At 31.8% G+C, this 16,948-nt stretch overlaps 1 pseudogene; it reads left to right on the top strand.

Moving 5' to 3' along the window:
* The first annotated feature begins 5,931 nt into the window (after positions 1-5,931).
* Positions 5,932-10,174, top strand: LOC134275599 (A disintegrin and metalloproteinase with thrombospondin motifs 9-like; annotated as a pseudogene).
* Positions 10,175-16,948: the final 6,774 nt, after the last annotated feature.

Genomic DNA, 16,948 nt, shown 5'->3' with positions numbered 1-16,948 from the left:
CTTTAGGAAAGGAGTTTGTTTTTTTTTTTTGCTTGGGGTGTAAATTTTTTTGACTATGCATGGAACCCCCACCCCCGCGCCTAAAAGAAAATTCTGGATCCACGCCTGAGATGGATGTCCGATTTCATTAAGGTAAAGATCTAGCAAATGATTTTAGTCTAATTTTTTGTGCTAGAACCTTAATGATGTCATAATCAATTTCAACTTTCTTTTCCAGTAGTAGTACTTTACAGCCTTAGTAGAAAAATGTAGAAAATAGGATATTTTCATGACATTCAATTTGAAATTATATAAAAAGTAATCCCAGTACCTGTATTAAACGTGTTTTTACTTAAAAGAAAAGGTCCCGAACAAACAAATTAGTTTTCTGGGACACTGTAGGCAATCTGGATACATTTCTCTTGTCGAATATGAAAAAAACCTTCCATATTCCTGCCTTGTTTTTGAAACGGATATGGTTGTTTAGTTTCGTATAAACGTTAGACCTACGTTTTCTTTTCATTTCTTAAACACTAAAAAATATTAATTTTACGATCATACAAGTAGTATGAATTTGCGTATTTACAAAGACTGCTCTGAAGTAATACACGTTGTATAATAGTGTATTGAAACCTCTCTGGAGACGGTGTTAGCTACAGATTTCAGCTGTGTGTTGTCTTATACATTGTAATAAGACCTGAATAAGACATACATTTGCGGAGGGCACATAGCTGAGGATTTACAATAGCCATAACGTAAGACCTGAATAAGGCAGTCACTTGGTTATACATTGAGAGAGGTGGCATAGCACAGATAAAGGTGGGGGAAGTGCCAAGAGGCAGTACTAATGTGAAGTGGCAGGACAAAATAAAAGTAATTACGGGAGACACCCGTTGACCACAGTTAGTGGTTGTCCAATCAAGAAGAAACCCATTGTATTATAATTTGTATATATTTGATTGTAATTTTATTTGGTCAACAAAAACCTGAGTTAACAGGTTAACGAATCTGAGTGTAACGGCTCGGTGATAAAAGACATATCACCACACACCAAGCTCGGCCGCGTTGCACGTTACATTTTCTTAATTTTTCATTAAAAAGGACAGTTTAAAATATGTTTTTTCATCTTGTTTACCTACCCATTTTTAACCGAAACACCATAGTTTCTAAGCTAAAGTTATATAGCATCATTTAAGAAATTTATTTCTCAAATTTGATACATCTGTAAGCACCTTTCATTTTTTTAATCTTGACCTTAACAATGCCTTGGAGAAAACATGCGTTAAATGTGCCATCCGTCTATTTTAAAACAAATGTTAGATAAATAAATATGACTGTGAAGAAAAGAAATTAGTACTAATAAACAAAACTTTTTCATCGCTCATATTAATAGTTAGATCTAAGCTATTGTGATCATTTTATTCTTAAAACACATGAAAACAATCAAATGAAAATTGTTCAATGTTAAATATGCCATGGGAAATAATATTCATCCGAGTCTTTGGGGCAATCCTGAAGATAAGTATGCTTAGGTTTCTGTTCATGAATACAAAGACCTAGGGCATGTATAAATGTTAACAGTGAATGTCTTGATAGATTGAAACAGTTACTATTTGGAATATGTATACGTACTTTTCTTATTTTAAGATGACATGTTGCATTATTTGTTGAACAAACCTCGTACAAATGATTCATTATCAGGGGGTATTATCAAAAAGCACATCGGAGACGAATCGCCACTACTTTTAATTTGTGGGTTTTTTTTTCTTGTATATATCGTGAATTTTTTTTAATGATATGCTTCCAAGTTTTAAAATTAAAAAAAGAAATTCTTTAAAAATTTAAAAGTAAAAAGTTTAGTTTTGAAAGTCTTAATTTATTATACATATCATTGAATAAACGGCAATAAATTCCAATAATGTTTTAAGGGATTTTTAATTTTAGGTGATTTATGATTTTTTTTTATTTTTGCGGTGGGAGGGGGTATTTTTGACAATATTTGTTAACAAACATTTAAGACAAAATAACTTCAAAGAAATTATTTTATTTATTTATTTGTTGTTTAATGTACCTCTCGAGAAATTTTACTTATATAGAATCGCCACCGCTTGCCGGTAGAGAGCTACCTATTTTTACCTCTGCTTGGCATTGACGATCATTTAGCAATGAGGGATCTTTTTCGTGCCAGCAACTACGCGTGTTCAATACGGGACCTCAAACCGTTCACGGTAGCCTAGTTGTAGAGCGTTCGCTTCGTGATAGGGAGGCCTGGGTTCGATTCTTGTTCTCGGCGCCGCGTCAAACCTAAGACGGAAAAATAGGTAGCGACTGTTCCTTCGCCTAGCGCTCGGCATCAGAAGTGAAATCACGGGTCTTTCGGATATGACCTTAAAAACGTAGGTCCCGTGTCACGGTAGGCGCTGGCACGATAAAGAACCCTCACTGCTCAATGGCCCTGAGTGCCGAGTGTCTAAATTTGAAGCCCTTCACTGGCATACGGTGACGTCTCCATATGAGTGAAAAATTCTCAAGAGGGACGTTAAACAATATACAATCAATCAATCAATCAATACGGGACCTCAGTGTATAAGGTCTCATCCGAGGAAAATGCTTTTTTCGAAAGAGCATGCAAAATTCTAAACATATTGAACTTAATTTGAGCGCTAGAGACGGGAAATTGTAGGTCCTAACCATGCGGAAGGATAAATTTGTGCATTTTACTGATGTAAATTATAAGTGCATAAAATTTTGTTTTTGAATATAAATGCTAATACTTAGCTTTTCACTATTTATATGAACAATTTCTCTGGTTATTTGTACAATTAATAGGTTGGTTAAAACAGTCGATTCTGGTGAAATTAATTAACTTGAAAAATTAATGAGTTTTAAATTAAAAATTTATTGTTATATTCCAATGCTTTTTTCATGAAACACAACCTTTTCCATCCACAGCCCATAAACAATTACATTTTTGCATGTAAGATTAAAGGGAGGGTCCATGCTGTTCAAATTAGATAATGAAATATACATGTATGGAGATAACGAACAGTAGGCAAACTCAAAAGTCCATTAATTTACGAAGGCTGTTCAATAAATAATGTCCTCTGTGACTATAACTCTATGACATACATCATAGATATCATATGACATTAAGTTTGAATTTCTCTCATTATTGGATCTTTAATGAATTTGTAACAGTTTATGTAACCACTTTTCATCACATAGTTTCATTGTGAAAAGCTAGAGAATAAGGTCTATTCGAGACACTGCATTAAAAATGAAAGGTAAAGAATCAATAAACTATAGAGTGAAATTAAGCGCTTCATCAAAGCTGCTGAAATATTTGTTAAGAATCCTAAAGAAATAATCACTGAAATATGTCAAATTTACAGCAACCATATGTCTGTTTTATAGACACATATGCAGGTGGATTTCAATGAACAAACATAATATAATGAGCATAAAAATGGGCACCGACCTTGGCGACAAGAAATTGTAACAACCAATGTACTGTTTGCCAATATTCAACAAATAATCACTGATTATGTATGATTGACTTGACGGTAGTTTTAGTGAAGATAGATAAATTTGATAATTAAGAAACATTTAACAGTGAAAGCTTAGTATTCAAAGGTCACCTATATTTAGAAAAAGAAATATTGAAAATGACAGCGTGTAAGAATATCTAAATTATTTTAAAACATAAGAAATTGTACTTATTAACGTTTGTCTGAAATTCAAACAGATAATGAAACTTGTATCTATTGCTTAAAACCCTCGAAACAAAATTTACAATAATATGATATACTTGACAAAAACAGAAAAGGTCTGAGAACAGCAAAAAATTGCAAGAGCACAAATTATTATTATTATTTTATCAATTTATAAAGCGCAAAATCACATATAGTTTCTATGCGCTGACAGATTTATATGCCATTTTCTTAAATATTAGTGGTCTTGTTGTTCAAATTCATACTCGCGGATGCATTTTTAATTCTGAAGGAGTCTAGAAAGCAAAATCTTTGCAAAAAATCGAAAGGTTTATGAGAGGAAGGAACCAAAATCAGGAATCCGCTACATTAAATTTCTTCATGACACCGTCCAAAACAGCAAGTCCTTAAAAGTGAAGGAGCTTGGGGATAAACAGAAAGTTAATGTTTTGTCACACCAACAATATTCGCCAGATCTTTCACCTTGTGACTTGTTTCATTTTCCAAACTTGAAAAAAAAATTTCAGAAAGAAGTAACAAGTCAATGAAATCATAGGATCTGCCATTTTCAAGTATACGAAGGGTCATACTCAAAAATGATTATAAAAACAACCAGGCATTAGTTAAAAATGTTACGGACGTGTATCTTATTTTAAGGGGGCCGACTATAGTTTTATTGTGTGAAAACTACAATAGCGAAACTCTTCATTTTTATATCATATATAACTTACATTAACTTCAGTGTACATGCAAAGTTTGGGGGAAATCTACCGTCCAGGTATTTTTGAGGGACCGTCTCAAAATACAGGCACATTTACTATAGGATTATATAGGAAAATGCCAATTTTTAGCACTTTAAATCAAATTATACAAAAACTACAATAGACATTTTGTTCAAACTATAATATTTGATGAATAATACTATATTATACAATATATGTCAGAAACACAAAATTCTACCGTGTTGTTACCAGAGGGGGCATCTCAAAATGCAAAAAATTAACAAATTTTACTATTTTTATAGAGTATTACAAAATATGACGTACACAATGGATTCACATGAAAACATAATAAAAATATTAGAGATATTCTCAAATTTATGTGTTTTAAATTTCAAGAGCGTATGTTTACTACTTTTTCTTTAATAATATTTTCATTACCCCTTTCTTTAAGAGCTACAGATTATCATAACGTCAAAAACACACTGCAACGACGTCAACCTACCTATCAATTGCAAAATCGGTTAAAAAATCAGTTATATCAAATTGTCATTACATTTTAATACCTATTTTTTTTTTATTTTGTTTCATTTTAATAATTAAGCGAAAAAAAGTTGCATTAAAACAGTAAATACGCTTCATTTTACTATAATGCGCGAAATATTGCGCAATGGAAACTATAGTCGGCCCCCTTAAAAAGAATTTTTACGTAAAATCATCAAGACTACATCATTGAAAAGCTTTTTTTTTCCAAGCGTCGAGGACATTATTTATTGAACAGCCCTCGTATTTTTATTGATCATACTAAAACTACCGTTTGATATTTTTTAAAATAAATGTTTAATCTATATTTAGTACGACTGATGACTGATTAATTTTGAATATGTTTCATTTTGCTGATGACTGGAACAATTTTTTCTAATTATTCATCCGAAAAATGACAGGGTTATCTTATGAAGTAAAATTACGAAATCTTTGATGTTAATTTTGAATCAGCAATTTATATTAATGCGTCGTTTCCGAAGTTAATTGGTGTGGTCCCCGAAAGTACTTTGGTTTGATACATTTTGCAAATCCTGATATTTTGTTTTTTATGTTCAATATAGATCTTGAAGGGTTATACACGTCAGACTCAATAATGATATTAATAACCATCATCATCATCATAACTATCATCATCATCATCATCAATCAATATCATCATCACCATCATCATCATTGAAATTGTCATCAATCAACATAATCAATCAATATCAATATTATCATCACTAACATCATAATCATCATCATCATCACTATAATCAACATCAATAGCATCATTAACATCGTCATCAATCAGCATCATCAATATCCTTATCTTAAAAATCAACATCTTCTTCATTTATATTATCATCACCAACATCCTCATCAAAATCAACATCATCATCATCATCAATATAACAATACTAATACTAATAATATGCATTATTATTTTTGTTATCGTAAAATGTTGTTTTGTAAAATTTTATTTGTATTTAATGAAGTACCCCAGTCGTGTTCCGACATCGCTGTATGCTCTGGAATAACTAAGGATGGTGAATACTGGTTGTATCCTGCAGCAACGAATGGGAAGACGGTGAAGATTTATTGTCATGACATGCAAACAGATCCAAAAGAGTATGTCACTCTGAAGAATGAAAACTCCTTCATTCAACACGACCGTTCAAACTGGTTAAGTGCATACGAACGCTGCACATCTACATATACGCCTCCATTAAAGAAAGAAGTTTTTTTAAAGTGGCCATTAACATAGAGGTAACCCTACATACGGTCCGTTTTAACTACTGGTATTTCAAATTACATGTATACCGTCTTCTTTGAAATCGCCCAATTTTAAATTCACCTGACTGTGATTATGAGAGAGAGATGCACTTATTGTTGAAATATTCTTATCATTCCATTGTATTAATTGTTAACATTTCTTAAGAAACTAATATTGAATGCTATGAAAGACAAATTATGTAAAACCATTACGCTACAGATCTGCAGCTAGGCTTTTACGAGGGTTGTCCCGTAAAATCGTGGACAAAGCGTTTTTCTCGAAAAGTAATGGGCGCACAAAGCTGAAAATTTCAGTAAATGTTTATTTATCATATTTAAGTGCATGATAATTTTTTTGATAAAATATAGGCAAAAATAAAGATTTTATTATGCTTGAATGTGCACGAGGTATTGTCCTACGGCGCACTGTCAAAAAACCAAGGTTTTATTTAAGAATACACAAGTTTGAATTCAAAATTAAAGTTTTAAATACATAAGATTTGGATTAAAATTATCCTAACTCAATTCCACAATCAATTTTGTAGTCTTTGTAAAAATTTTAAGGCATTTGGTTAATTTTTGGCAGTTTCTTGAGCATTCGAAATGGGAAAGTGGTAAACACAACACACGAAAAATGGCGACGTTTTATGACGTTACGGCGCACCGGAGAACAGTTCAGTTTTATTTCGATGTTGTAATGACACCTTTAGAGACTTGAAATGACCATAGAAGAAAAAAGATTATAATAATATCACCATATCTTAAGTATACAAATGAAATAGGAGTTTTCTTAGCGAAGTTTTTTTGCTCGAGTCCCTGGGTAGTACAAAATATACGGACAAACTCCTAATGTAATAGCAAAAGACGCTGTCACAGTAGACAGCCGTTATGATATTTTCTATTAGTTGAATGATGGTGAGGATATTGTCCGTAACTTACTAATAAATCTTCAGAAGATCGCATGAGGGTGCCAATTGGTTCTTCGGCTGTTATGGAGACTAAAGAATGTGTATCAATGAAATTCCTAAAGTTAAGTCCCATCCAACTTCATTTTCAGCAAAGAGAAAACGTGACGCTGTTTTAGACACTTTGACGTTATAATCCATGCGCCGTAAGGTGATACAATACATGGCATAAAATCTCATAATTTGTTTATTTATGCATATATTTATCTGAAATTTGCTGTGTATATTACTAAGATATGTACTAAATGATAGTGAAAATTTCAGAACGCAGTGATGTTTATTTTTCACACTAGACAACTTGTCCACGATTTTACGGGACAACCCTCGTACATGTACATGCTTCGCAACACACTTCACAACACGCGCCCAGGAACCCTTGAATTTCTCTCAAAGACACAATTCCCACCTCAATTGCCGTCAATCTAGTTTCAAGTGTTTAAGTTCAATATTGGTAAGTTTTATGTTCTTTTCAGTTAAAACAGAATGTATCGATGTCAAGGTTACTTGAGTCACTATATTGTCCTTGTTTTCACAAATTGATTCATTACAATATAACGGAGTGACTTTCCACTAAAATCTTTGTAATATCAGCTACAGTTTTAGACATACTCAGTTTGTAAAGGAAGAGATCCAGAAAGTATCGAAATTCTGGTTACTTCCTATTTTACACCGTCATTTATACTGTACTATATGTACACTCTAAGGTGAGCTGAGTTCACGGGTGAACCGGACATATATTCAAACAATGGAATTTTCTAATATTGCAAAAGTATACTTCCAAATCATTGACAAACTTAGTCAAATAATATCACGAAATCATCACAAAACCACTTTAAACACAATGTACACAATAATTCACGTACTCAATTCTCCTTACAATAGTTTTTTTCCCATTTTTTACCGGAGCCAAATTAAACAGCTCTTACATGTACCCGCCGGGCTCGGTGACCTCTGACCTCTATATGGAAAAGGTTATACTACCAAATATTCTATTCAAGATTTTATTTATCAGTATGCTTTTTTTCATAAATAAATCTTACATTCTTTTATTAATTTTTACATTGTAACAGCTACAAGTCATCTTAAAATAACGATTTTGTAGCTTTGTTTACATTCATTGAATTCATATATTACTACTTTATAAAAGAATACTATTGCTGTTGATGAACATCTATGTTTGGAATTAAAACAAAAATGGTGAATTTGGAGCAGAGGGATATTTCACCTTAAATTCAACTGTTATTTAATGCTGTGTAACTGGAAACCAAATAATTTTTCATACAACGGAGTTCATCATGAAAGCTCAGTTACGTTAGATTGAAGAGATATTTAAAAAAAAACTTGTCATTTCTTCGGCAATTTGTGAAATCTCTCTCCCTCTCTCTCTAAATTTGGAAACTGCATTTCCTTTATATTTCATATTATACCTCGTATGTAGTATATATGTATTTCGTATAATATGACGAAAATGGTGATTACAAAAGTATAATATTTGCTCTTGCAATATTCTCTTATTTTGGCGCAATTTAATTTGATATTTCTTGTGGTACATATGTCTTTCTGTATATTGTTATACCCATAGGATATGTCGGTGGATGGAACAGATTATACGTTCGCAGTGCGTACAGGGGATTTCAATCTTACTTTTGGACAAACAAGTGACTGTGCTGGAGAAAAGGGGATTTCAGCCTGTCCTCGATTCTCCGGAGCAAAAATTAATAGTCGAGGAACTGGGATGATATTTGATCCTACTGTAAGTTTTATTTTTAAAAAAATAGTCATATGTCCTTGAAAATTTATCATTTATTCTTAGAGTGAAATAAGAAGATAATGATCAAATTTCCAGCTCAGATGTCAATTGAAACAAAAGAGGTGAGACTTCAAAAACACCAGAGGTAAGATCAGGTGCCATTGGGGAGTAAACATTCCATATAGATAGATCACACTGTGCGATCCTTGTCTAAGGAGAAAACTAAAAAAAAAAATCCCTAAATTAAGTAGATATATCATAATACTTTAAAATAAATCTTAACATTTAATACAACAGAAGTGCAAATTTCAGCAAGAAAAGTGGACACTCGAGGATTCAAGACAATGCTTAAAATTTAAGATTTTTTTCTGAACCTTATTAAATTTTATAAATCTCTGAACTTAAAAAGTTAAGTTCAGAAATAAGTTTGTGAGTTTAGCTCACACTTATCATACCAGCCCACAGCATGAGTGTAAAGGGAAATCATTGCTACACGGAAGGCAAATATCCTACGAATTGTAATATAGAATAGGAGGTGCTCATCATAGATTTTATACAGTGTTAAAGGAAATGTTGCAGATTTCATGTAGATTTGTATACATGTAGTTTCAATGTTATGAAAAATACAGGAAATCTCGAAATATTTGTCTGATAAGAAAGGCATATCAATGGCACTTACTTTACAAGATTTTGTACAAGTACTAGTAACTAGTAACATTAAATTTTGTTTTATTACATTGATCACTATCAGGAAAATAAATTTATTTTTATATTCAGTGGTATAATTAGGTCTGAGAATAAGAAATGTTGAAGAATGACATTGTCAATATGTTTTGCAACAGCAAATATATGTACTGTATATATCCGATAGAAACACAAAGTAGAGGTTACATAATGACACTATGTAATTAAAATGCGCGAAATCTCATCAATTGTTATCTAGTTTTAAAGAAAATTCAAATAAGAATTTGTTAATTTCAATAATTACAAAAGACCTACGGTTGAATACCCAAATCCATTTATATCCCCGTTTTAAAAGAGGTTTATTATTATAATTAGAAAAAAAACTCAATTTATTTTCAGATTGTATTCGGTAAAGTGAAGAGCTATATGACTAGTATACTGGATTTTCAGCGTTCAGCAGACGGAGCAGAAATGTACTTCCGGTGAGGCGGCTGGTGTGGAAGATGTGGTCCAGTTGAGGAAGAAATGAAATTTATTTTGACATCAGAAGCGGGTGAGACAAATTAACTCTTTGGTTTGTTTTATGAATTTGTCTCAGTCGAAATTTGGGGACTTGATGCATATATTTTGCAGATTTTTATTCATCCTTGTGAAAAAAAAATCACAAATCATTAAATTTCAGAGGAAAGAGACAAATAACATTTCAAACTTATGTTACTACGAGGTCATACCTAAATGAACTAAATATTTTTTCCTTTATACGTATAACAAAGAAATTTTGACTTTACTTAAGGTTCATTGATACTCTGATAAGAGAGATAACTCTACAGATAAGAAAGATAACTTTCTGCAGATATTTTGTCATGAAATTCAGTGAATTGTCATGCCAGAGTTTACAAATCTCTATCATAAGGACCAATTTATAGTTAACTCAAGCTAACCTATCCCATCGTTCAGAGGTGGATTTCTAGATCTATTGCTAGTATATTTATTAATTATTTTTAATAGTTTACAAAAAACATTTATACTCTGTTCCTTTAAATGGTGTAAATTGAAAAAAATCTATCTTTAAACATGTAAGTCTTTTAATTGTACAGAAATAACAGCCGCAGATTTGTTTATAAACATTAATTAATATTTTATTTCATTAAAAAAAGAATTTCAAAGGGCGATAATGGAACGATAACTCTTGTTTATGGATGCATTTTATTTTACATGCACAGAAAACAATTTGATATTCTGATTTAAAAAGCATCGCTTCAGTATGTTTTCTAAAGGGAATTAGATAGGTATGAGAGTAAATATTATTTTTATATATACGTCATATTTCTAGTTTAATTGTGAGATTAAAAATAATTGATCTTTCTAATGACCATATCAAATTTTCTTCACATCATGATTTGACATATTATTCATTTCTGAAAAAGTAAGCAACGCTTCAAACTATTTTCTATTGAATTTAATGTTATAGTTGTTGCTGAAAATCAATGTTTGGAATTTGAAAAAAAAAAGGTCGTGAAATGTGGACCAGAGGAATATTGTCCCTTAAATATTCAGTTTGAGTACGATTTGGGGCCAGCACATCCTTAATTTTTTTCTAAGAAGAACATTTACAGCTAACTTCTTATTCACTTTGCAGTTCCAGTTTCAGAAGCACTGTCGGTGATTTGTCCAGTGAAATGAACTCCATGGTTCCAGAAATCATTCTCATCATAACAACAATGGCATATGTCCCCTGGAACAGGAATTTGGAACAACTGACTTCTACATTAATTTGAAATTGACCTTTTTTTTGGCATTTGTAGTATTAGTTTTTTTTTAATCATCACTTTGGAAGAGAGTACGAAAAGGAAACATACATGTTTTCCTTGTATTTAAATGACATTATATATTATATATTTCCATTTCTAATTTTTTTCTTTGTGATAACTTTTTGAAAGTTAGGGAAGTTTATTTCTTGATAATTCTGCCGCAAAGTATTTATTAGGCAGGTCGATAGGTCGGGAGCTAAGGTGGCCTAATATGCATGCAAATCTCGTACGCATCTGTCTCTGTGGTTGACGCTAAGGAAGCCAAATATGCATGTAAATTTCGTGCGGCTGCCTTTGTGTTTGACGTCACTGGGCGAGGACTATTGAAATTGGCAAGGGAGTCATCGAGTAATTTAAATCGATTAGTCTAAAAGTCTAAATCTACAATTTTATTTCACAATGAAATGGAAATATAAGGAATCACTGTCTAGTTTGTAGTATAGCATGTCAGGGACATCATTGATAGTGGTAAACATGGGATAATTTTTGCATAACGGGCTTAGCCCGTTATGCAAATTATCTATGTTTCTATCTATATACTAATTTAAAAGAGGTGTATGATAATAATTAGAACAATTATTATGTCTATTATTTGTTTCTATAGATAATAGATTTCTATCCATAATATAAATTAAAAACTACAGGTTATTCATTAATAAATTCCCATATGAGTCACATTGTTTCACATTGTTAAAATATGAAAAATGGTAGCATAATTTTATTTCGTGTTCATTTAATAAATTGTAAGGCTATATTTGAGGGTTGCATGGAATACTTTTTAGCGTGGTACTCGTAAAACATGAAGCTTTCCAAATAAAAATCTTATATTAACTGTAATGATTATACTGTAATGATTATTTGTAATTAGTGCCAATGCAAATTGTGAGTGCACATAATTAAATAGGCCTACATGTAGATATTGTTTTTTTCATAAACCTGCAGTTTATCTTTAGGGATAAAAATCTGACTTCCTTATTTAATAGATTTATTTAAAGAAATGTTCTATACATTTGTGTTTTGAAATTTTTCAACGTCCATTAAACAATATACAAAATAAGAGCAGAGCAAACACGGACCTCCGAAACATCAGAGGTGGGATCAGGTGCCATGGAGGAGTGAACTCGTAAATTTACTTACCTCGTCATTGGTCATTTGCAAAATTATTTTGTTAAAACAGATTCTGATTGCACACATAAGTACTCTGAAGTTGACATCAAGAAGATGCTTGAGTTTCTGATTAACAATATCTATGTGGTTTTTGGAGACCAGGTATTCCAACAATCTATTGGAATTCCCATCGGTATAAATTGCGCTCCGTTATTCGCAGACTTATTTTTATATTCATATGATGCAGATTTTATGCAAATTCTTATGCGTGAAAATAAGAAAACACTTGCTATGGCCTTCAACTCGACATTTAAATATATCAACGACGTATTGACAATTAACAATGGTAATTTCCATTCCTACGTCGATACGATATATCCTGGTGAGCTTGAGATAAAAGATACCACAGAGTCCATCACTTCTGTTTCATATTTGGATATTTTACTTGAAAAAGACACTAATGGTTATCTAACAACCAAACTATATGATAAACGTGATGACTTTAACTTTTCTAACGTCAACTTCCTTTACTTATGCAGCAATATACCTTCATCATCTGCATACGGAGCATATATATCTCAGTTGATTCGATACGCAAGTGCTCTACGTATGAACAATTTCTGAAACGAGGTAAATTATTGACAAGCAAGTTGATGGAACAAGAATATCAGCAGTCTCGTTTGAAGTCATCATTTCGTAAGTTCTATGGTCGAATCAATTACCCTTTGATCTACTAACACAATCCCAGTCGGGGTTTAGGGAACTCCATTCTTGTCAAACTTCACTTACAAAACTAACAGAAAGTTGGCTTAACATTGCTTAATGCAATGGATAGTGGGGAACTAATCGGTATTACATTTATAGATTTTAGTAAAGCATTTGATTTGGTGAATCATGATATTCTTCTAGAGAAATTAACCCATTACAAATTTGACCAAACAGCTATAAAGTGGTTTAAGTAATATCTTTACGATAGGACCCAATGTGTTAAATTTGGATCACGTGTCTCCAATATTCTACCCGTCACAGCAGGAGTGCCACGAAGGTCAAGTTTGGGCCCACTTTTATTTTTATTGTACATAAATGACCTTCCATTACATGTAAACAATTCAAATACATGTATTGATATGTTTGCTGATGATGTTACTCTGTATTGTAATAAAAATGCAAGGTGTTTACAAAATACACTAAACTCAGATCTTTGTGAGATTGAGAAATGGTGTCAAAATCAAAATGGTTTTAAATGTTGATAAAACAAAAGTATGCTAATGGGAAAACAGCAAAGAAAATCAAAATTAGATAATCCAAATTTACAACTTTATGTCCCAAACAAAACAATTGAAATAGTTGAAACTGAAAAAATTCTTGGTGTACATATTGATGATAAGTTACATTATGCAAATCACATTGAAAAAACTGATTTCATCTCGTTTGTCATAGAATTGAATTGTAAGTTGGCCTCTATAGTCTATTTATTGTTTGTTTGTTTGGTTTATTTAACGTCTCTCTCGACAATTTCTCACTCATTTAGAGACGCCATCACTTGCCGGTTGAGAACTGCATTTTTTGACCTATACTCGTCACTCAATGCCATTGAGCAGTGAGGGATCTTTTTTGTGCCAACACCTCCTGCGACACTGAACCTTGATTTATACCGTCTCATCCGAAGGACCTGTCTCCAAGTCCCACAGTAGGATTTGAAACTTGAGGTAATTATAAGGACCAACTACGTACTCCGCGACACTAGAGCAGACGTTCTAACCACTACGCCACGCAAACGACTCTATATTCAGTAAAACACTATAGAACAAATACCACGGGCTCTTTGTTGTCTTTTTTTCAGGTTCACTGGGACAAAGCGAGTTGATAAATGACTGGAAGTAACTATTTCCGAAAGCCCTAAAGGCTCATTCGAGATTCGATTTTCGAAAAACGAGATTCGAAATTCGAGTTTCGAAATTCAAGATCCAAACTAACCAATCAAAAAGCGGATTCCACATTTGATTTCTCCCCTTTGTTATGTTTTTACTATCAAGACTTCGTTGAATATATTTAGAACAAATGGGTGATTTTTCTTATTAAACAAAATAGTAAATACGTATATATGGAATATTATATGGTATTATCGATATCTTGCGGAACAAGTAGGGTTTTTTTTTAAATAAAATAAATTCAATAATAAAATCAAATAATTGCTGAGGGAGAATATTTATTTGATTATTACTTATAACTTGATATGAAATAATATGAATCGTCTCTACATTGCACAGTAGTTCAAGTGTATATATTTCATTACATTTATAAAGGGTACAATTGTGCAGTGAGTCTTAACTGCTGAATCGAACTGTGGCGTTATAAGGTTTCACGAGTATATTTCAGTCTTTGGCCATAACACTAATGGTCAGAGACTAAAATATAAAACCATAACGCTATGGTTCTACACCTATATTTGATAAAAGAAAAAATAAATGCCGCATTTAATTTAATTCATATCGCCAGTCTGTATTGTATATGTAATTTTAAATAATTCAAGAAATCAAAGGCTTAGATGAAGATAAATAATTAAACACTTAATTTTTATGTATTTCCTCTATCAGCAAAACGAACGTGATTTTTGTTTATCAATACTACATCGCCTTTCAAGTTTTACAAAGAAAAATTTTCAATGTGTTTGGGAGAATGGGAAGGTGGGGTGGGTAGGGGTAGGGTTATTGTAAATCTTTAGACACTTTACACTTATTTATAACTTTATTTATATGTCATCGACCCAGAAAACAAAGTTGACAATACAAATTTATATATATACTCCTGATATACGTATTCTATTTAATATTTAAGAAGCCATAATATAGATTAAAGTATGTCTTGCTTATAAAAAAAACCCAATGATTATTTCAATTTCCTTCTAATATATATAACACTCTGATTGCTTCACTCGTGAAAGAATTTTTTCAAATGTACATGGAACAACTATCTTTGATATCATTGGATACCTGTGACCTATTAAAAGGACAACATGGGGTTTTAACACCCAAGTGTTGAATTATCTCCCTTGATTAAACGCGTTTATGAAAGTAGTGTTTTTCATGATTTCTTCTGAATCGGACGTCTATTTTCGTTGATATTTTGGATTTAGAGAAACTGGATTAGTTTAAACGGTATGCCCCAAGAATTTGGAGGCGTCGACCATGACATAAACTTCACATTTTACCCGCAACACATGATATGTTTAATTTTTATCAAAACCCTCTAAAATCACTTTTAAAAAAATAAGGATTAAACTGAAAACTTAGATTATCATGTTTAATCTGAATATGCGTTTCTTTTTTTGTTGAGTATATATAACACTCTTTCTTGCATTGTAATTTAATTAAATGACTCATTTGATATAAATATATTAAACGATTTCTTGACAGTAAAATCATAATAAAGGGGAGTTATCAAATGTTGAACTCGCTTTTAATTGGTTAATCTGGATCTTGAATCTCGAAACTCGAATTTCGAATCTCGTATTTCGAACCTCGAACCTCGGATGATTCTTCTGGGCTTTTGTAACTATTGTTAAATGATAGAACGCCGTCGTTAGTCCTCAATGTTGAGTTAAAGGCCACAGCAAGTGTTTTCTTCCTATAAAGATGTTTTTGAATAATTTATGTTTCATAGGAATATAAAAACAAGTTCGTTTATGGAGAAGCAGAAGTAATACCCATTTGAATTTCAAACGTTTGTTGAAGGACATAGTTTCTGAAAAGTAAATAAATGTTGTTATTAAGGAAATCCAGTATCGTTTTGATATCAGTCTGATAGTAATTTTATGTAGAATCGGAGTGTTTTTCGAATAAATAAGTTATGTTGATGGACAATCAAAAGAAAATTTTGAGTTTGTAGGAGTTCCATTTTAATTGATTTAGCAGTTGTCTATGATATTTAAGTAAGAAATGGTTTATAACGTGTAGAAAAGTCGAACGTGTTGATGTTATAGACTTAGATTTCTTTTTTAATTTGAGTTTTTAACGATCTTATTCTGATTTATACTACATTTAGAATATGCTGTAGGCAGTTCTTCTATAGTTTCTCCATTACAGGTCTTCCCTCTTCATTTAATCTTGCTTTTACCATCACTATAGCCACTTAGTAGAGATTTTTTGTTACTAAACCTTTACAGCGGAGCACTAACTGCACTAACTTTCACTAAAAGTTAAGGAATTTATTTGGATCAGACCGTCTGTTTGTCCGTCCGTCAAGGTATCTTTTTTTCTATCTAAATGTATGTGTAACACTTTCGTTTCTGGACAATAACTTAAAAAGCTTTGAACTCTTACAATGATACATTTTTTCGGTAAAATGTTTTACTTCTTATCAGCATATGGGTTAAAAATATAATTACCAAAACAAGTGCCCGTGGGTGAGGGCTGTAGGATTT

This window comes from Saccostrea cucullata, unplaced genomic scaffold, assembly GCF_032062105.1.
Source record: "Saccostrea cucullata isolate Sc308-1 unplaced genomic scaffold, CSIRO_AGI_Scuc_v1 ctg7294, whole genome shotgun sequence".
Classification (NCBI taxonomy): domain Eukaryota; kingdom Metazoa; phylum Mollusca; class Bivalvia; order Ostreida; family Ostreidae; genus Saccostrea; species Saccostrea cuccullata.
The sequence above is the reverse complement of the archived record's forward strand: the minus strand, read 5'-3'. Positions and strand labels throughout refer to the sequence as shown.